General features: G+C 45.5%; 21 non-coding genes across 21 annotated transcripts; 16 read left to right on the top strand and 5 right to left on the bottom strand.

The window, feature by feature from the left end:
* Positions 1 to 14: 14 nt before the first annotated feature.
* Positions 15 to 87, top strand: TRNAA-CGC (transfer RNA alanine (anticodon CGC)). The gene has a single exon. It is a non-coding gene; the product is annotated as a tRNA-Ala (tRNA).
* A 1,367-nt stretch (positions 88 to 1,454) lies between these two features.
* TRNAA-UGC (transfer RNA alanine (anticodon UGC)) lies at positions 1,455 to 1,527 on the top strand. Its single transcript has one exon. It is a non-coding gene; the product is annotated as a tRNA-Ala (tRNA).
* Positions 1,528 to 2,813: 1,286 nt separating this feature from the next.
* Positions 2,814 to 2,887, bottom strand: TRNAN-GUU (transfer RNA asparagine (anticodon GUU)). The gene has a single exon. It is a non-coding gene; the product is annotated as a tRNA-Asn (tRNA).
* Positions 2,888 to 3,563: 676 nt separating this feature from the next.
* TRNAA-UGC (transfer RNA alanine (anticodon UGC)) lies at positions 3,564 to 3,636 on the top strand. The gene has a single exon. It is a non-coding gene; the product is annotated as a tRNA-Ala (tRNA).
* A 594-nt stretch (positions 3,637 to 4,230) lies between these two features.
* Positions 4,231 to 4,303, top strand: TRNAA-CGC (transfer RNA alanine (anticodon CGC)). The gene has a single exon. It is a non-coding gene; the product is annotated as a tRNA-Ala (tRNA).
* Positions 4,304 to 4,920: 617 nt separating this feature from the next.
* Positions 4,921 to 4,994, bottom strand: TRNAN-GUU (transfer RNA asparagine (anticodon GUU)). Its single transcript has one exon. It is a non-coding gene; the product is annotated as a tRNA-Asn (tRNA).
* A 676-nt stretch (positions 4,995 to 5,670) lies between these two features.
* Positions 5,671 to 5,743, top strand: TRNAA-UGC (transfer RNA alanine (anticodon UGC)). The gene has a single exon. It is a non-coding gene; the product is annotated as a tRNA-Ala (tRNA).
* Positions 5,744 to 9,218: 3,475 nt separating this feature from the next.
* TRNAA-UGC (transfer RNA alanine (anticodon UGC)) lies at positions 9,219 to 9,291 on the top strand. Its single transcript has one exon. It is a non-coding gene; the product is annotated as a tRNA-Ala (tRNA).
* A 595-nt stretch (positions 9,292 to 9,886) lies between these two features.
* Positions 9,887 to 9,959, top strand: TRNAA-CGC (transfer RNA alanine (anticodon CGC)). Its single transcript has one exon. It is a non-coding gene; the product is annotated as a tRNA-Ala (tRNA).
* A 1,367-nt stretch (positions 9,960 to 11,326) lies between these two features.
* On the top strand, positions 11,327 to 11,399 carry TRNAA-UGC (transfer RNA alanine (anticodon UGC)). Its single transcript has one exon. It is a non-coding gene; the product is annotated as a tRNA-Ala (tRNA).
* Positions 11,400 to 11,988: 589 nt separating this feature from the next.
* Positions 11,989 to 12,061, top strand: TRNAA-CGC (transfer RNA alanine (anticodon CGC)). Its single transcript has one exon. It is a non-coding gene; the product is annotated as a tRNA-Ala (tRNA).
* A 617-nt stretch (positions 12,062 to 12,678) lies between these two features.
* On the bottom strand, positions 12,679 to 12,752 carry TRNAN-GUU (transfer RNA asparagine (anticodon GUU)). Its single transcript has one exon. It is a non-coding gene; the product is annotated as a tRNA-Asn (tRNA).
* Positions 12,753 to 13,428: 676 nt separating this feature from the next.
* Positions 13,429 to 13,501, top strand: TRNAA-UGC (transfer RNA alanine (anticodon UGC)). The gene has a single exon. It is a non-coding gene; the product is annotated as a tRNA-Ala (tRNA).
* Positions 13,502 to 14,096: 595 nt separating this feature from the next.
* Positions 14,097 to 14,169, top strand: TRNAA-CGC (transfer RNA alanine (anticodon CGC)). Its single transcript has one exon. It is a non-coding gene; the product is annotated as a tRNA-Ala (tRNA).
* Positions 14,170 to 15,536: 1,367 nt separating this feature from the next.
* On the top strand, positions 15,537 to 15,609 carry TRNAA-UGC (transfer RNA alanine (anticodon UGC)). The gene has a single exon. It is a non-coding gene; the product is annotated as a tRNA-Ala (tRNA).
* A 589-nt stretch (positions 15,610 to 16,198) lies between these two features.
* Positions 16,199 to 16,271, top strand: TRNAA-CGC (transfer RNA alanine (anticodon CGC)). The gene has a single exon. It is a non-coding gene; the product is annotated as a tRNA-Ala (tRNA).
* Positions 16,272 to 16,888: 617 nt separating this feature from the next.
* Positions 16,889 to 16,962, bottom strand: TRNAN-GUU (transfer RNA asparagine (anticodon GUU)). Its single transcript has one exon. It is a non-coding gene; the product is annotated as a tRNA-Asn (tRNA).
* A 676-nt stretch (positions 16,963 to 17,638) lies between these two features.
* On the top strand, positions 17,639 to 17,711 carry TRNAA-UGC (transfer RNA alanine (anticodon UGC)). Its single transcript has one exon. It is a non-coding gene; the product is annotated as a tRNA-Ala (tRNA).
* Positions 17,712 to 18,299: 588 nt separating this feature from the next.
* On the top strand, positions 18,300 to 18,372 carry TRNAA-CGC (transfer RNA alanine (anticodon CGC)). The gene has a single exon. It is a non-coding gene; the product is annotated as a tRNA-Ala (tRNA).
* A 617-nt stretch (positions 18,373 to 18,989) lies between these two features.
* On the bottom strand, positions 18,990 to 19,063 carry TRNAN-GUU (transfer RNA asparagine (anticodon GUU)). The gene has a single exon. It is a non-coding gene; the product is annotated as a tRNA-Asn (tRNA).
* Positions 19,064 to 19,739: 676 nt separating this feature from the next.
* TRNAA-UGC (transfer RNA alanine (anticodon UGC)) lies at positions 19,740 to 19,812 on the top strand. Its single transcript has one exon. It is a non-coding gene; the product is annotated as a tRNA-Ala (tRNA).
* Positions 19,813 to 19,924: the final 112 nt, after the last annotated feature.

Here is a 19,924-nt window from a genome sequence, read left to right as displayed (position 1 = left end):
CAACTGTCACGCCAGGGGAATTAGCTCAAGTGGTAGAGCGCTCGCTTCGCATGTGAGAGGCAGCGGGATCGATGCCCGCATTCTCCAAGAGTTATTTTTCACATGGTAGCAGTGATTGCCTTTTCACCTCATGCTCAAAACTCCAACAGCTAAAACTAGGAGGCTTTCAACCAAGGCCAAGACAAGCCTTCAATAGCTCAGCTGGTAGAGCCAAAGACTGTAGATGTAAATGAGCAAATCCTTGGGTTGCTGGTTCAATTCCAGCTCGAAGGATGTTTGCGCGTTCTATCGGAGGGCTCATCCTGCTAGTAAACACAGCCCAGCTATGCTCCCTCTGTCCACCTACAAACAGCTCTTCTAGAAGGGTCTCCTCCGTTGTACCTGAGGAGTTCAAAACGTAAGCACAAAGCAACAGAGAGTTTTTTGTTGGGAGAGCAGCTCAGCCGAAAGCTAACGTGGAACCTTTTACACCCCTAGAATGCTACTCGAGCCAAAGAGACCATCGCCCCTGAATAAACACAGCCCAGCTAAGCTGCTTCCGTCCACATACAAAGAGCTCTTTTCCAAAAGTCTCCTCCATTCTAACTCGGGAGTTCAAAACGTAGGCAGCGAGCAACAGAGTTATTTGTCGGGAGAGCAATTGAAAGACGACGTGGAACCTTCTTCACTCGTACATAGGCTGCTACTTAAGCAAAAAAGACCATCGTCCCTGGGTGGGCTTGAACCACCATCCTTTCGGTTAACAGCCGAACACGCTAACCAATTGCGCCACAGAGACGCAAACAGATCTTTCTACAGGAACTCTCAGCCAGGCAGGCCAGGCACAGGTTTCTCAGATCAACTTTTTAACATAATATGACAAAAAGAAATCAGCAAAAACAAAGAGGCAATTGCTGATGCTCAGGAGGACTCGAGGCGCCGACAATAAGCTCCTGCTGATGGATTCCATCACAAAGACCAAATACATTTTAGCCACTTTTGAAAAGTCAGTCGATAAATAGACCTTCTCAACGAACAGACCACCGGCAGCAGAGTGGAGCAGCGGAAGCGTGCTGGGCCCATAACCCAGAGGTCGATGGATCGAAACCATCCTCTGCTAATTGATTCTTTTTATACAGGTCATCATTATATTTCTTCGATAAGACTGATATTGTGCTACATTGCAACTTTCGTCTCCAAACTATTAAGGGGTTTTTTATTGCTTACCCCTCGGTTCTTCGTAGATATGTAAAGGGTTTGCTTGGAAGAGGTGTGCATGTATTTGTAAGCCACCCTTCACCTTTTAAACTCCTCCGATGATCTTCTACTATGGTAAAATGGAACTCACACTGTAAAAAAAAAAGCAAGCTATTCTTACATAAAAATTGCCATATAGCATTGCAGCTTCTCACCTGACATGATGAGAAAATCACCGTGAAGTGTGGCAAGAAACTAAAGGCAGACCTGTCATGCCAGGGGGATTAGCTCAAGTGGCAGAGCGCTCGCTTTGCATGCGAGAGGCAGCGGGATCGATGCCCGCATTCTCCAAGAGTTATTTTTCACATGGTAGCAGTGATTGTCTTTTTACCTCATGCTCAAAACTCCAACAGCTAAAACTAGGAGGCTTTCGATCAAGGACAAAACAAGCCTTCGATAGCTCAGCTGGTAGAGCCGAAGACTGTAGAAGAAAGTTAGTAATCCTTGGGTCGCTGGTTCAATTCCGGCTCGAAGGAGTTTTGCGCATTCTATCGGAAGGTTCATCCGGCTGGTAAACACAGCCCAGCTATGCTCGTTCCGTCCACCTACAAACAGCTCTTCTAGAAAGGTCTCCTCCGTTGTACCTGAGGAGTGAGGAGATCAAAACGTAAGCACAAATCAACAGAGAGTTTTTTGTCTTCTCCGTAGATATGTAAAGGCTTTGCTTGGAAGAGGCGTGCATGTATTTGGAAGCCACCCTTCACCTTGTAAAGTCCTCCGATGATCTTCTACTATGGCAACATGGAACTCACACTTAAAAAAAAAAAAAAAAAAAAAGCTATTCTTACAGAAAAAAAATACCATATAACAATGCAGCTTCTCACCTGACATGATAAGAAAATCCCTATGAAGTGTGGCAAGAAACTAAAGGCACAACTGTCACGCCAGGGGAATTAGCTCAAGTGGTAGAGCGCTCGTTTCGCATGTGAGAGGCAGCGGGATCGATGCCCGCATTCTCCAAGAGTTATTTTTCACATGGTAGCAGTGATTGCCTTTTCACCTCATGCTCAAAACTCCAACAGCTAAAACTAGGAGGCTTTCAAGCATGGCCAAGACAAGCCTTCAATAGCTCAGCTGGTAGAGCCAAAGACTGTAGATGTAAATGAGCAAATCCTTGGGTTGCTGGTTCAATTCCAGCTCGAAGGATGTTTGCGCGTTCTATCGGAGGGCTCATCTTGCTAGTAAACACAGCCCAGCTATGCTCCCTCTGTCCACCTACAAACAGCTCTTCTAGAAGGGTCTCCTCCGTTGTACCTGAGGAGTTCAAAACGTAAGCACAAAGCAACAGAGAGTTTTTTGTTGGGAGAGCAGCTCAGCCGAAAGCTAACGTGGAACCTTTTACACCCCTAGAATGCTACTCGAGCCAAAGAGACCATCGCCCCTGAATAAACACAGCCCAGCTAAGCTGCTTCCGTCCACATACAAAGAGCTCTTTTCCAAAAGTCTCCTCCATTCTAACTCGGGAGTTCAAAACGTAGGCAGCGAGCAACAGAGTTATTTGTCGGGAGAGCAATTGAAAGACGACGTGGAACCTTCTTCACTCGTACATAGGCTGCTACTTAAGCAAAAAAGACCATCGTCCCTGGGTGGGCTTGAACCACCATCCTTTCGGTTAACAGCCGAACGCGCTAACCAATTGCGCCACAGAGACGCAAACAGATCTTTCTACAGGAACTCTCAGCCAGGCAGGCCAGGCACAGGTTTCTCAGATCAACTTTTTAACATAATATGACAAAAAGAAATCAGCAAAAACAAAGAGACAATTGCTGATGCTCAGGAGGACTCGAGGCGCCGACAATAAGCTCCTGCTGATGGATTCCATCACAAAGACCAAATACATTTTAGCTACTTTTGAAAAGTCAGTCGATAAATAGACCTTCTCAACGAACTGACCACCGGCAGCAGAGTGGCGCAGCGGAAGCGTGCTGGGCCCATAACCCAGAGGTCGATGGATCGAAACCATCCTCTGCTAATTGATTCTTTTTATACAGGTCATCATTATATTTCTTCGATAAGACTGATATTGTGCTACATTGCAACTTTCGTCTCCAAACTATTAAGGGGTTTTTTATTGCTTACCCCTCGGTTCTTCGTAGATATGTAAAGGGTTTGCTTGGAAGAGGTGTGCATGTATTTGTAAGCCACCCTTCACCTTTTAAACTCCTCCGATGATCTTCTACTATGGTAAAATGGAACTCACACTGTAAAAAAAAAAGCAAGCTATTCTTACATAAAAATTGCCATATAGCATTGCAGCTTCTCACCTGACATGATGAGAAAATCACCGTGAAGTGTGGCAAGAAACTAAAGGCAGACCTGTCATGCCAGGGGGATTAGCTCAAGTGGCAGAGCGCTCGCTTTGCATGCGAGAGGCAGCGGGATCGATGCCCGCATTCTCCAAGAGTTATTTTTCACATGGTAGCAGTGATTGTCTTTTTACCTCATGCTCAAAACTCCAACAGCTAAAACTAGGAGGCTTTCGATCAAGGACAAAACAAGCCTTCGATAGCTCAGCTGGAAGAGCCGAAGACTGTAGAAGAAAGTTAGCAATCCTTAGGTCGATGGTTCAATTCCGGCTCGAAGGAGTTTTGCGCATTCTATCGGAAGGTTCATCCGGCTGGTAAACACAGCCCAGCTATGCTCGTTCCGTCCACCTACAAACAGCTCTTCTAGAAAGGTCTCCTCCGTTGTACCTGAGGAGTGAGGAGATCAAAACGTAAGCACAAATCAACAGAGAGTTTTTTGTCTTCTCCGTAGATATGTAAAGGCTTTGCTTGGAAGAGGCGTGCATGTATTTGGAAGCCACCCTTCACCTTGTAAAGTCCTCTGATGATCTTCTACTATGGCAACATGGAACTCACACTTAAAAAAAAAAAAAAAAAAAGCTATTCTTACAGAAAAAAAATACCATATAACAATGCAGCTTCTCACCTGACATGATAAGAAAATCCCTATGAAGTGTGGCAAGAAACTAAAGGCACAACTGTCACGCCAGGGGAATTAGCTCAAGTGGTAGAGCGCTCGCTTCGCATGTGAGAGGCAGCGGGATCGATGCCCGCATTCTCCAAGAGTTATTTTTCACATGGTAGCAGTGATTGCCTTTTCACCTCATGCTCAAAACTCCAACAGCTAAAACTAGGAGGCTTTCAACCAAGGCCAAGACAAGCCTTCAATAGCTCAGCTGGTAGAGCCAAAGACTGTAGATGTAAATGAGCAAATCCTTGGGTTGCTGGTTCAATTCCAGCTCGAAGGATGTTTGCGCGTTCTATCGGAGGGCTCATCCTGCTAGTAAACACAGCCCAGCTATGCTCCCTCTGTCCACCTACAAACAGCTCTTCTAGAAGGGTCTCCTCCGTTGTACCTGAGGAGTTCAAAACGTAAGCACAAAGCAACAGAGAGTTTTTTGTTGGGAGAGCAGCTCAGCCGAAAGCTAACGTGGAACCTTTTACACCCCTAGAATGCTACTCGAGCCAAAGAGACCATCGCCCCTGAATAAACACAGCCCAGCTAAGCTGCTTCCGTCCACATACAAAGAGCTCTTTTCCAAAAGTCTCCTCCATTCTAACTCGGGAGTTCAAAACGTAGGCAGCGAGCAACAGAGTTATTTGTCGGGAGAGCAATTGAAAGACGACGTGGAACCTTCTTCACTCGTACATAGGCTGCTACTTAAGCAAAAAAGACCATCGTCCCTGGGTGGGCTTGAACCACCATCCTTTCGGTTAACAGCCGAACGCGCTAACCAATTGCGCCACAGAGACGCAAACAGATCTTTCTACAGGAACTCTCAGCCAGGCAGGCCAGGCACAGGTTTCTCAGATCAACTTTTTAACATAATATGACAAAAAGAAATCAGCAAAAACAAAGAGACAATTGCTGATGCTCAGGAGGACTCGAGGCGCCGACAATAAGCTCCTGCTGATGGATTCCATCACAAAGACCAAATACATTTTAGCCACTTTTGAAAAGTCAGTCGATAAATAGACCTTCTCAACGAACAGACCACCGGCAGCAGAGTGGCGCAGCGGAAGCGTGCTGGGCCCATAACCCAGAGGTCGATGGATCGAAACCATCCTCTGCTAATTGATTCTTTTTATACAGGTCATCAATATATTTCTTCGATAAGACTGATATTGTGCTACATTGCAACTTTCGTCTCCAAACTATTAAGGGGTTTTTTATTGCTTACCCCTCGGTTCTTCGTAGATATGTAAAGGGTTTGCTTGGAAGAGGTGTGCATGTATTTGTAAGCCACCCTTCACCTTTTAAACTCCTCCGATGATCTTCTACTATGGTAAAATGGAACTCACACTGTAAAAAAAAAAGCAAGCTATTCTTACATAAAAATTGCCATATAGCATTGCAGCTTCTCACCTGACATGATGAGAAAATCACCGTGAAGTGTGGCAAGAAACTAAAGGCAGACCTGTCATGCCAGGGGGATTAGCTCAAGTGGCAGAGCGCTCGCTTTGCATGCGAGAGGCAGCGGGATCGATGCCCGCATTCTCCAAGAGTTATTTTTCACATGGTAGCAGTGATTGTCTTTTTACCTCATGCTCAAAACTCCAACAGCTAAAACTAGGAGGCTTTCGATCAAGGACAAAACAAGCCTTCGATAGCTCAGCTGGTAGAGCCGAAGACTGTAGAAGAAAGTTAGCAATCCTTAGGTCGATGGTTCAATTCCGGCTCGAAGGAGTTTTGCGCATTCTATCGGAAGGTTCATCCGGCTGGTAAACACAGCCCAGCTATGCTCGTTCCGTCCACCTACAAACAGCTCTTCTAGAAAGGTCTCCTCCGTTGTACCTGAGGAGTGAGGAGATCAAAACGTAAGCACAAATCAACAGAGAGTTTTTTGTCTTCTCCGTAGATATGTAAAGGCTTTGCTTGGAAGAGGCGTGCATGTATTTGGAAGCCACCCTTCACCTTGTAAAGTCCTCCGATGATCTTCTACTATGGCAACATGGAACTCACACTTAAAAAAAAAAAAAAAAAAAGCTATTCTTACAGAAAAAAAATACCATATAACAATGCAGCTTCTCACCTGACATGATAAGAAAATCCCTATGAAGTGTGGCAAGAAACTAAAGGCACAACTGTCACGCCAGGGGAATTAGCTCAAGTGGTGGAGCGCTCGCTTCGCATGTGAGAGGCAGCGGGATCGATGCCCGCATTCTCCAAGAGTTATTTTTCACATGGTAGCAGTGATTGCCTTTTCACCTCATGCTCAAAACTCCAACAGCTAAAACTAGGAGGCTTTCAACCAAGGCCAAGACAAGCCTTCAATAGCTCAGCTGGTAGAGCCAAAGACTGTAGATGTAAATGAGCAAATCCTTGGGTTGCTGGTTCAATTCCAGCTCGAAGGATGTTTGCGCATTCTATCGGAGGGCTCATCCTGCTAGTAAACACAGCCCAGCTATGCTCCCTCTGTCCACCTACAAACAGCTCTTCTAGAAGGGTCTCCTCCGTTGTACCTGAGGAGTTCAAAACGTAAGCACAAAGCAACAGAGAGTTTTTTGTTGGGAGAGCAGCTCAGCCGAAAGCTAACGTGGAACCTTTTACACCCCTAGAATGCTACTCGAGCCAAAGAGACCATCGCCCCTGAATAAACACAGCCCAGCTAAGCTGCTTCCGTCCACATACAAAGAGCTCTTTTCCAAAAGTCTCCTCCATTCTAACTCGGGAGTTCAAAACGTAGGCAGCGAGCAACAGAGTTATTTGTTGGGAGAGCAATTGAAAGACGACGTGGAACCTTCTTCACTCGTACATAGGCTGCTACTTAAGCAAAAAAGACCATCGTCCCTGGGTGGGCTTGAACCTCCATCCTTTCGGTTAACAGCCGAACGCGCTAACCAATTGCGCCACAGAGACGCAAACAGATCTTTCTACAGGAACTCTCAGCCAGGCAGGCCAGGCACAGGTTTCTCAGATCAACTTTTTAACATAATATGACAAAAAGAAATCAGCAAAAACAAAGAGACAATTGCTGATGCTCAGGAGGACTCGAGGCGCCGACAATAAGCTCCTGCTGATGGATTCCATCACAAAGACCAAATACATTTTAGCCACTTTTGAAAAGTCAGTCGATAAATAGACCTTCTCAACGAACAGACCACCGGCAGCAGAGTGGCGCAGCGGAAGCGTGCTGGGCCCATAACCAAGAGGTCGATGGATCGAAACCATCCTCTGCTAATTGATTCTTTTTATACAGGTCATCATTATATTTCTTCGATAAGACTGATATTGTGCTACATTGCAACTTTCGTCTCCAAACTATTAAGGGGTTTTTTATTGCTTACCCCTCGGTTCTTCGTAGATATGTAAAGGGTTTGCTTGGAAGAGGTGTGCATGTATTTGTAAGCCACCCTTCACCTTTTAAACTCCTCCGATGATCTTCTACTATGGTAAAATGGAACTCACACTGTAAAGCAAAAAAGCAAGCTATTCTTACATAAAAATTGCCATATAGCATTGCAGCTTCTCACCTGACATGATGAGAAAATCACCGTGAAGTGTGGCAAGAAACTAAAGGCAGACCTGTCATGCCAGGGGGATTAGCTCAAGTTGCAGAGCGCTCGCTTTGCATGCGAGAGGCAGCGGGATCGATGCCCGCATTCTCCAAGAGTTATTTTTCACATGGTAGCAGTGATTGCCTTTTCACCTCATGCTCAAAACTCCAACAGCTAAAACTAGGAGGCTTTCAACCATGGCCAAGACAAGCCTTCAATAACTCAGCTGGTAGAGCCAAAGACTGTAGATGTAAATGAGCAAATCCTTGGGTTGCTGGTTCAATTCCAGCTCGAAGGATGTTTGCGCGTTCTATCGGAGGGCTCATCCTGCTAGTAAACACAGCCCAGCTATGCTCCCTCTGTCCACCTACAAACAGCTCTTCTAGAAGGGTCTCCTCCGTTGTACCTGAGGAGTTCAAAACGTAAGCACAAAGCAACAGAGAGTTTTTTGTTGGGAGAGCAGCTCAGCCGAAAGCTAACGTGGAACCTTTTACACCCCTAGAATGCTACTCGAGCCAAAGAGACCATCGCCCCTGAATAAACACAGCTTAGCTAAGCTGCTTCCGTCCACATACAAAGAGCTCTTTTCCAAAAGTCTCCTCCATTCTAACTCGGGAGTTCAAAACGTAGGCAGCGAGCAACAGAGTTATTTGTCGGGAGAGCAATTGAAAGACGACGTGGAACCTTCTTCACTCGTACATAGGCTGCTACTTAAGCAAAAAAGACCATCGTCCCTGGGTGGGCTTGAACCACCATCCTTTCGGTTAACAGCCAAACGCGCTAACCAATTGCGCCACAGAGACGCAAACAGATCTTTCTACAGGAACTCTCAGCCAGGCAGGCCAGGCACAGGTTTCTCAGATCAACTTTTTAACATAATATGACAAAAAGAAATCAGCAAAAACAAAGAGACAATTGCTGATGCTCAGGAGGACTCGAGGCGCCGACAATAAGCTCCTGCTGATGGATTCCATCACAAAGACCAAATACATTTTAGCCACTTTTGAAAAGTCAGTCGATAAATAGACCTTCTCAACGAACAGACCACCGGCAGCAGAGTGGCGCAGCGGAAGCGTGCTGGGCCCATAACCCAGAGGTCGATGGATCGAAACCATCCTCTGCTAATTGATTCTTTTTATACAGGTCATCATTATATTTCTTCGATAAGACTGATATTGTGCTACATTGCAACTTTCGTCTCCAAACTATTAAGGGGTTTTTTATTGCTTACCCCTCGGTTCTTCGTAGATATGTAAAGGGTTTGCTTGGAAGAGGTGTGCATGTATTTGTAAGCCACCCTTCACCTTTTAAACTCCTCCGATGATCTTCTACTATGGTAAAATGGAACTCACACTGTAAAAAAAAAAGCAAGCTATTCTTACATAAAAATTGCCATATAGCATTGCAGCTTCTCACCTGACATGATGAGAAAATCACCGTGAAGTGTGGCAAGAAACTAAAGGCAGACCTGTCATGCCAGGGGGATTAGCTCAAGTGGCAGAGCGCTCGCTTTGCATGCGAGAGGCAGCGGGATCGATGCCCGCATTCTCCAAGAGTTATTTTTCACATGGTAGCAGTGATTGTCTTTTTACCTCATGCTCAAAACTCCAACAGCTAAAACTAGGAGGCTTTCGATCAAGAACAAAACAAGCCTTCGATAGCTAAGCTGGTAGAGCCGAAGACTGTAGAAGAAAGTTAGCAATCCTTAGGTCGCTGGTTCAATTCCGGCTCGAAGGAGTTTTGCGCATTCTATCGGAAGGTTCATCCGGCTGGTAAACACAGCCCAGCTATGCTCGTTCCGTCCACCTACAAACAGCTCTTCTAGAAAGGTCTCCTCCGTTGTACCTGAGGAGTGAGGAGATCAAAACGTAAGCACAAATCAACAGAGAGTTTTTTGTCTTCTCCGTAGATATGTAAAGGCTTTGCTTGGAAGAGGCGTGCATGTATTTGGAAGCCACCCTTCACCTTGTAAAGTCCTCCGATGATCTTCTACTATGGCAACATGGAACTCACACTTAAAAAAAAAAAAAAAAAAAAGCTATTCTTACAGAAAAAAAATACCATATAACAATGCAGCTTCTCACCTGACATGATAAGAAAATCCCTATGAAGTGTGGCAAGAAACTAAAGGCACAACTGTCACGCCAGGGGAATTAGCTCAAGTGGTAGAGCGCTCGCTTCGCATGTGAGAGGCAGCGGGATCGATGCCCGCATTCTCCAAGAGTTATTTTTCACATGGTAGCAGTGATTGCCTTTTCACCTCATGCTCAAAACTCCAACAGCTAAAACTAGGAGGCTTTCAACCAAGGCCAAGACAAGCCTTCAATAGCTCAGCTGGTAGAGCCAAAGACTGTAGATGTAAATGAGTAAATCCTTGGGTTGCTGGTTCAATTCCAGCTCGAAGGATGTTTGCGCGTTCTATCGGAGGGCTCATCCTGCTAGTAAACACAGCCCAGCTATGCTCCCTCTGTCCACCTACAAACAGCTCTTCTAGAAGGGTCTCCTCCGTTGTACCTGAGGAGTTCAAAACGTAAGCACAAAGCAACAGAGAGTTTTTTGTTGGGAGAGCAGCTCAGCCGAAAGCTAACGTGGAACCTTTTACACCCCTAGAATGCTACTCGAGCCAAAGAGACCATCGCCCCTGAATAAACACAGCCCAGCTAAGCTGCTTCCGTCCACATACAAAGAGCTCTTTTCCAAAAGTCTCCTCCATTCTAACTCGGGAGTTCAAAACGTAGGCAGCGAGCAACAGAGTTATTTGTCGGGAGAGCAATTGAAAGACGACGTGGAACCTTCTTCACTCGTACATAGGCTGCTACTTAAGCAAAAAAGACCATCGTCCCTGGGTGGGCTTGAACCACCATCCTTTCGATTAACAGCCGAACGCGCTAACCAATTGCGCCACAGAGACGCAAACAGATCTTTCTACAGGAACTCTCAGCCAGGCAGGCCAGGCACAGGTTTCTCAGATCAACTTTTTAACATAATATGACAAAAAGAAATCAGCAAAAACAAAGAGACAATTGCTGATGCTCAGGAGGACTCGAGGCGCCGACAATAAGCTCCTGCTGATGGATTCCATCACAAAGACCAAATACATTTTAGCCACTTTTGAAAAGTCAGTCGATAAATAGACCTTCTCAACGAACAGACCACCGGCAGCAGAGTGGCGCAGCGGAATCGTGCTGGGCCCATAACCCAGAGGTCGATGGATCGAAACCATCCTCTGCTAATTGATTCTTTTTATACAGGTCATCATTATATTTCTTCGATAAGACTGATATTGTGCTACATTGCAACTTTCGTCTCCAAACTATTAAGGGGTTTTTTATTGCTTACCCCTCGGTTCTTCGTAGATATGTAAAGGGTTTGCTTGGAAGAGGTGTGCATGTATTTGTAAGCCACCCTTCACCTTTTAAACTCCTCCGATGATCTTCTACTATGGTAAAATGGAACTCACACTGTAAAAAAAAAAGCAAGCTATTCTTACATAAAAATTGCCATATAGCATTGCAGCTTCTCACCTGACATGATGAGAAAATCACCGTGAAGTGTGGCAAGAAACTAAAGGCAGACCTGTCATGCCAGGGGGATTAGCTCAAGTGGCAGAGCGCTCGCTTTGCATGCGAGAGGCAGCGGGATCGATGCCCGCATTCTCCAAGAGTTATTTTTCACATGGTAGCAGTGATTGTCTTTTTACCTCATGCTCAAAACTCCAACAGCTAAAACTAGGAGGCTTTCGATCAAGGACAAAACAAGCCTTCGATAGCTCAGCTGGTAGAGCCGAAGACTGTAGAAGAAAGTTAGCAATCCTTAGGTCGCTGGTTCAATTCCGGCTCGAAGGAGTTTTGCGCATTCTATCGGAAGGTTCATCCGGCTGGTAAACACAGCCCAGCTATGCTCGTTCCGTCCACCTACAAACAGCTCTTCTAGAAAGGTCTCCTCCGTTGTACCTGAGGAATGAGGAGATCAAAACGTAAGCAAAAATCAACAGAGAGTTTTTTGTCTTCTCCGTAGATATGTAAAGGCTTTGCTTGGAAGAGGCGTGCATGTATTTGGAAGCCACCCTTCACCTTGTAAAGTCCTCCGATGATCTTCTACTATGGCAACATGGAACTCACACTTAAAAAAAAAAAAAAGCTATTCTTACAGAAAAAAAATACCATATAACAATGCAGCTTCTCACCTGACATGATAAGAAAATCCCTATGAAGTGTGGCAAGAAACTAAAGGCACAACTGTCACGCCAGGGGAATTAGCTCAAGTGGTAGAGCGCTCGCTTCGCATGTGAGAGGCAGCGGGATCGATGCCCGCATTCTCCAAGAGTTATTTTTCACATGGTAGCAGTGATTGCCTTTTCACCTCATGCTCAAAACTCCAACAGCTAAAACTAGGAGGCTTTCAACCAAGGCCAAGACAAGCCTTCAATAGCTCAGCTGGTAGAGCCAAAGACTGTAGATGTAAATGAGCAAATCCTTGGGTTGCTGGTTCAATTCCAGCTCGAAGGATGTTTGCGCGTTCTATCGGAGGGCTCATCCTGCTAGTAAACACAGCCCAGCTATGCTCCCTCTGTCCACCTACAAACAGCTCTTCTAGAAGGGTCTCCTCCGTTGTACCTGAGGAGTTCAAAACGTAAGCACAAAGCAACAGAGAGTTTTTTGTTGGGAGAGCAGCTCAGCCGAAAGCTAACGTGGAACCTTTTACACCCCTAGAATGCTACTCGAGCCAAAGAGACCATCGCCCCTGAATAAACACAGCCCAGCTAAGCTGCTTCCGTCCACATACAAAGAGCTCTTTTCCAAAAGTCTCCTCCATTCTAACTCGGGAGTTCAAAACGTAGGCAGCGAGCAACAGAGTTATTTGTCGGGAGAGCAATTGAAAGACGACGTGGAACCTTCTTCACTCGTACATAGGCTGCTACTTAAGCAAAAAAGACCATCGTCCCTGGGTGGGCTTGAACCACCATCCTTTCGGTTAACAGCCGAACGCGCTAACCAATTGCGCCACAGAGACGCAAACAGATCTTTCTACAGGAACTCTCAGCCAGGCAGGCCAGGCACAGGTTTCTCAGATCAACTTTTTAACATAATATGACAAAAAGAAATCAGCAAAAACAAAGAGACAATTGCTGATGCTCAGGAGGACTCGAGGCGCCGACAATAAGCTCCTGCTGATGGATTCCATCACAAAGACCAAATACATTTTAGCCACTTTTGAAAACTCAGTCGATAAATAGACCTTCTCAACGAACAGACCACCGGCAGCAGAGTGGCGCAGCGGAAGCGTGCTGGGCCCATAACCCAGAGGTCGATGGATCGAAACCATCCTCTGCTAATTGATTCTTTTTATACAGGTCATCATTATATTTCTTCGATAAGACTGATATTGTGCTACATTGCAACTTTCGTCTCCAAACTATTAAGGGGTTTTTTATTGCTTACCCCTCGGTTCTTCGTAGATATGTAAAGGGTTTGCTTGGAAGAGGTGTGCATGTATTTGTAAGCCACCCTTCACCTTTTAAACTCCTCCGATGATCTTCTACTATGGTAAAATGGAACTCACACTGTAAAAAAAAAAGCAAGCTATTCTTACATAAAAATTGCCATATAGCATTGCAGCTTCTCACCTGACATGATGAGAAAATCACCGTGAAGTGTGGCAAGAAACTAAAGGCAGACCTGTCATGCCAGGGGGATTAGCTCAAGTGGCAGAGCGCTCGCTTTGCATGCGAGAGGCAGCGGGATCGATGCCCGCATTCTCCAAGAGTTATTTTTCACATGGTAGCAGTGATTGTCTTTTTACCTCATGCTCAAAACTCCAACAGCTAAAACTAGGAGGCTTTCGATCAAGAACAAAACAAGCCTTCGATAGCTAAGCTGGTAGAGCCGAAGACTGTAGAAGAAAGTTAGCAATCCTTAGGTCGCTGGTTCAATTCCGGCTCGAAGGAGTTTTGCGCATTCTATCGGAAGGTTCATCCGGCTGGTAAACACAGCCCAGCTATGCTCGTTCCGTCCACCTACAAACAGCTCTTCTAGAAAGGTCTCCTCCGTTGTACCTGAGGAGTGAGGAGATCAAAACGTAAGCACAAATCAACAGAGAGTTTTTTGTCTTCTCCGTAGATATGTAAAGGCTTTGCTTGGAAGAGGCGTGCATGTATTTGGAAGCCACCCTTCACCTTGTAAAGTCCTCCGATGATCTTCTACTATGGCAACATGGAACTCACACTTAAAAAAAAAAAAAAAAAAAAGCTATTCTTACAGAAAAAAAATACCATATAACAATGCAGCTTCTCACCTGACATGATAAGAAAATCCCTATGAAGTGTGGCAAGAAACTAAAGGCACAACTGTCACGCCAGGGGAATTAGCTCAAGTGGTAGAGCGCTCGCTTCGCATGTGAGAGGCAGCGGGATCGATGCCCGCATTCTCCAAGAGTTATTTTTCACATGGTAGCAGTGATTGCCTTTTCACCTCATGCTCAAAACTCCAACAGCTAAAACTAGGAGGCTTTCAACCAAGGCCAAGACAAGCCTTCAATAGCTCAGCTGGTAGAGCCAAAGACTGTAGATGTAAATGAGTAAATCCTTGGGTTGCTGGTTCAATTCCAGCTCGAAGGATGTTTGCGCGTTCTATCGGAGGGCTCATCCTGCTAGTAAACACAGCCCAGCTATGCTCCCTCTGTCCACCTACAAACAGCTCTTCTAGAAGGGTCTCCTCCGTTGTACCTGAGGAGTTCAAAACGTAAGCACAAAGCAACAGAGAGTTTTTTGTTGGGAGAGCAGCTCAGCCGAAAGCTAACGTGGAACCTTTTACACCCCTAGAATGCTACTCGAGCCAAAGAGACCATCGCCCCTGAATAAACACAGTCCAGCTAAGCTGCTTCCGTCCACATACAAAGAGCTCTTTTCCAAAAGTCTCCTCCATTCTAACTCGGGAGTTCAAAACGTAGGCAGCGAGCAACAGAGTTATTTGTCGGGAGAGCAATTGAAAGACGACGTGGAACCTTCTTCACTCGTACATAGGCTGCTACTTAAGCAAAAAAGACCATCGTCCCTGGGTGGGCTTGAACCACCATCCTTTCGATTAACAGCCGAACGCGCTAACCAATTGCGCCACAGAGACGCAAACAGATCTTTCTACAGGAACTCTCAGCCAGGCAGGCCAGGCACAGGTTTCTCAGATCAACTTTTTAACATAATATGACAAAAAGAAATCAGCAAAAACAAAGAGACAATTGCTGATGCTCAGGAGGACTCGAGGCGCCGACAATAAGCTCCTGCTGATGGATTCCATCACAAAGACCAAATACATTTTAGCCACTTTTGAAAAGTCAGTCGATAAATAGACCTTCTTAACGAACAGACCACCGGCAGCAGAGTGGCGCAGCGGAAGCGTGCTGGGCCCATAACCCAGAGGTCGATGGATCGAAACCATCCTCTGCTAATTGATTCTTTTTATACAGGTCATCATTATATTTCTTCGATAAGACTGATATTGTGCTACATTGCAACTTTCGTCTCCAAACTATTAAGGGGTTTTTTATTGCTTACCCCTCGGTTCTTCGTAGATATGTAAAGGGTTTGCTTGGAAGAGGTGTGCATGTATTTGTAAGCCACCCTTCACCTTTTAAACTCCTCCGATGATCTTCTACTATGGTAAAATGGAACTCACACTGTAAAAAAAAAAGCAAGCTATTCTTACATAAAAATTGCCATATAGCATTGCAGCTTCTCACCTGACATGATGAGAAAATCACCGTGAAGTGTGGCAAGAAACTAAAGGCAGACCTGTCATGCCAGGGGGATTAGCTCAAGTGGCAGAGCGCTCGCTTTGCATGCGAGAGGCAGCGGGATCGATGCCCGCATTCTCCAAGAGTTATTTTTCACATGGTAGCAGTGATTGTCTTTTTACCTCATGCTCAAAACTCCAACAGCTAAAACTAGGAGGCTTTCGATCAAGGACAAAACAAGCCTTCGATAGCTCAGCTGGTAGAGCCGAAGACTGTAGAAGAAAGTTAGCAATCCTTAGGTCGCTGGTTCAATTCCGGCTCGAAGGAGTTTTGCGCATTATATCGGAAGGTTCATCCGGCTGGTAAACACAGCCCAGCTATGCTCGTTCCGTCCACCTACAAACAGCTCTTCTAGAAAGGTCTCCTCCGTTGTACCTGAGGAGTGAGGAGATCAAAACGTAAGCAAAAATCAACAGAGAGTTTTTTGTCTTCTCCGTAGATATGTAAAGGCTTTGCTTGGAAGAGGCGTGCATGTATTTGGAAGCCACCCTTCACCTTGTAAAGTCCTCCGATGATCTTCTACTATGGCAACATGGAACTCACACTTAAAAAAAAAAAAAAGCTATTCTTACAGAAAAAAATTACCATATAACAATGCAGCTTCTCACCTGACATGATAAGAAAATCCCTATGAAGTGTGGCAAGAAACTAAAGGCACAACTGTCACGCCAGGGGAATTAGCTCAAGTGGTAGAGCGCTCGCTTCGCATGTGAGAGGCAGCGGGATCGATGCCCGCATTCTCCAAGAGTTATTTTTCACATGGTAGCAGTGATTGCCTTTTCACCTCATGCTCAAAACTCCAACAGCTAAAACTAGGAGGCTTTCAACCAAGGCCAAGACAAGCCTTCAATAGCTCAGCTGGTAGAGCCAAAGACTGTAGATGTAAATGAGCAAATCCTTGGGTTGCTGGTTCAATTCCAGCTCGAAGGATGTTTGCGCGTTCTATCGGAGGGCTCATCCTGCTAGTAAACACAGCCCAGCTATGCTCCCTCTGTCCACCTACAAACAGCTCTTCTAGAAGGGTCTCCTCCGTTGTACCTGAGGAGTTCAAAACGTAAGCACAAAGCAACAGAGAGTTTTTTGTTGGGAGAGCAGCTCAGCCGAAAGCTAACGTGGAACCTTTTACACCCCTAGAATGCTACTCGAGCCAAAGAGACCATCGCCCCTGAATAAACACAGCCCAGCTAAGCTGCTTCCGTCCACATACAAAGAGCTCTTTTCCAAAAGTCTCCTCCATTCTAACTCGGGAGTTCAAAACGTAGGCAGCGAGCAACAGAGTTATTTGTCGGGAGAGCAATTGAAAGACGACGTGGAACCTTCTTCACTCGTACATAGGCTGCTACTTAAGCAAAAAAGACCATCGTCCCTGGGTGGGCTTGAACCACCATCCTTTCGGTTAACAGCCGAACGCGCTAACCAATTGCGCCACAGAGACGCAAACAGATCTTTCTACAGGAACTCTCAGCCAGGCAGGCCAGGCACAGGTTTCTCAGATCAACTTTTTAACATAATATAACAAAAAGAAATCAGCAAAAACAAAGAGACAATTGCTGATGCTCAGGAGGACTCGAGGCGCCGACAATAAGCTCCTGCTGATGGATTCCATCACAAAGACCAAATACATTTTAGCCACTTTTGAAAAGTCAGTCGATAAATAGACCTTCTCAACGAACAGACCACCGGCAGCAGAGTGGCGCAGCGGAAGCGTGCTGGGCCCATAACCCAGAGGTCGATGGATCGAAACCATCCTCTGCTAATTGATTCTTTTTATACAGGTCATCATTATATTTCTTCGATAAGACTGATATTGTGCTACATTGCAACTTTCGTCTCCAAACTATTAAGGGGTTTTTTATTGCTTACCCCTCGGTTCTTCGTAGATATGTAAAGGGTTTGCTTGGAAGAGGTGTGCATGTATTTGTAAGCCACCCTTCACCTTTTAAACTCCTCCGATGATCTTCTACTATGGTAAAATGGAACTCACACTGTAAAAAAAAAAGCAAGCTATTCTTACATAAAAATTGCCATATAGCATTGCAGCTTCTCACCTGACATGATGAGAAAATCACCGTGAAGTGTGGCAAGAAACTAAAGGCAGACCTGTCATGCCAGGGGGATTAGCTCAAGTGGCAGAGCGCTCGCTTTGCATGCGAGAGGCAGCGGGATCGATGCCCGCATTCTCCAAGAGTTATTTTTCACATGGTAGCAGTGATTGTCTTTTTACCTCATGCTCAAAACTCCAACAGCTAAAACTAGGAGGCTTTCGATCAAGGACAAAACAAGCCTTCGATAGCTCAGCTGGTAGAGCCGAAGACTGTAGAAGAAAGTTAGCAATCCTTAGGTCGCTGGTTCAATTCCGGCTCGAAGGAGTTTTGCGCATTCTATCGGAAGGTTCATCCGGCTGGTAAACACAGCCCAGCTATGCTCGTTCCGTCCACCTACAAACAGCTCTTCTAGAAAGGTCTCCTCCGTTGTACCTGAGGAGTGAGGAGATCAAAACGTAAGCAAAAATCAACAGAGAGTTTTTTGTCTTCTCCGTAGATATGTAAAGGCTTTGCTTGGAAGAGGCGTGCATGTATTTGGAAGCCACCCTTCACCTTGTAAAGTCCTCCGATGATCTTCTACTATGGCAACATGGAACTCACACTTAAAAAAAAAAAAAGCTATTCTTACAGAAAAAAAATACCATATAACAATGCAGCTTCTCACCTGACATGATAAGAAAATCCCTATGAAGTGTGGCAAGAAACTAAAGGCACAACTGTCACGCCAGGGGAATTAGCTCAAGTGGTAGAGCGCTCGCTTCGCATGTGAGAGGCAGCGGGATCGATGCCCGCATTCTCCAAGAGTTATTTTTCACATGGTAGCAGTGATTGCCTTTTCACCTCATGCTCAAAACTCCAACAGCTAAAACTAGGAGGCTTTCAACCAAGGCCAAGACAAGCCTTCAATAGCTCAGCTGGTAGAGCCAAAGACTGTAGATGTAAATGAGCAAATCCTTGGGTTGCTGGTTCAATTCCAGCTCGAAGGATGTTTGCGCGTTCTATCGGAGGGCTCATCCTGCTAGTAAACACAGCCCAGCTATGCTCCCTCTGTCCACCTACAAACAGCTCTTCTAGAAGGGTCTCCTCCGTTGTACCTGAGGAGTTCAAAACGTAAGCACAAAGCAACAGAGAGTTTTTTGTTGGGAGAGCAGCTCAGCCGAAAGCTAACGTGGAACCTTTTACACCCCTAGAATGCTACTCGAGCCAAAGAGACCATCGCCCCTGAATAAACACAGCCCAGCTAAGCTGCTTCCGTCCACATACAAAGAGCTCTTTTCCAAAAGTCTCCTCCATTCTAACTCGGGAGTTCAAAACGTAGGCAGCGAGCAACAGAGTTATTTGTCGGGAGAGCAATTGAAAGACGACGTGGAACCTTCTTCACTCGTACATAGGCTGCTACTTAAGCAAAAAAGACCATCGTCCCTGGGTGGGCTTGAACCACCATCCTTTCGGTTAACAGCCGAACGCGCTAACCAATTGCGCCACAGAGACGCAAACAGATCTTTCTACATGAACTCTCAGCCAGGCAGGCCAGGCACAGGTTTCTCAGATCAACTTTTTAACATAATATGACAAAAAGAAATCAGCAAAAACAAAGAGACAATTGCTGATGCTCAGGAGGACTCGAGGCGCCGACAATAAGCTCCTGCTGATGGATTCCATCACAAAGACCAAATACATTTTAGCCACTTTTGAAAAGTCAGTCGATAAATAGACCTTCTCAACGAACAGACCACCGGCAGCAGAGTGGCGCAGCGGAAGCGTGCTGGGCCCATAACCCAGAGGTCGATGGATCGAAACCATCCTCTGCTAATTGATTCTTTTTATACAGGTCATCATTATATTTCTTCGATAAGACTGATATTGTGCTACATTGCAACTTTCGTCTCCAAACTATTAAGGGGTTTTTTATTGCTTACCCCTCGGTTCTTCGTAGATATGTAAAGGGTTTGCTTGGAAGAGGTGTGCATGTATTTGTAAGCCACCCTTCACCTTTTAAACTCCTCCGATGATCTTCTACTATGGTAAAATGGAACTCACACTGTAAAAAAAAAAGCAAGCTATTCTTACATAAAAATTGCCATATAGCATTGCAGCTTCTCACCTGACATGATGAGAAAATCACCGTGAAGTGTGGCAAGAAACTAAAGGCAGACCTGTCATGCCAGGGGGATTAGCTCAAGTGGCAGAGCGCTCGCTTTGCATGCGAGAGGCAGCGGGATCGATGCCCGCATTCTCCAAGAGTTATTTTTCACATGGTAGCAGTGATTGTCTTTTTACCTCATGCTCAAAACTCCAACAGCTAAAACTAGGAGGCTTTCGATCAAGGACAAAACAAGCCTTCGATAGCTC

This window comes from Anomaloglossus baeobatrachus, chromosome 3 (assembly GCF_048569485.1).
Source record: "Anomaloglossus baeobatrachus isolate aAnoBae1 chromosome 3, aAnoBae1.hap1, whole genome shotgun sequence".
In the NCBI taxonomy this organism is placed as follows: domain Eukaryota; kingdom Metazoa; phylum Chordata; class Amphibia; order Anura; family Aromobatidae; genus Anomaloglossus; species Anomaloglossus baeobatrachus.
This window is presented reverse-complemented; position numbering and strand designations above follow the sequence as displayed.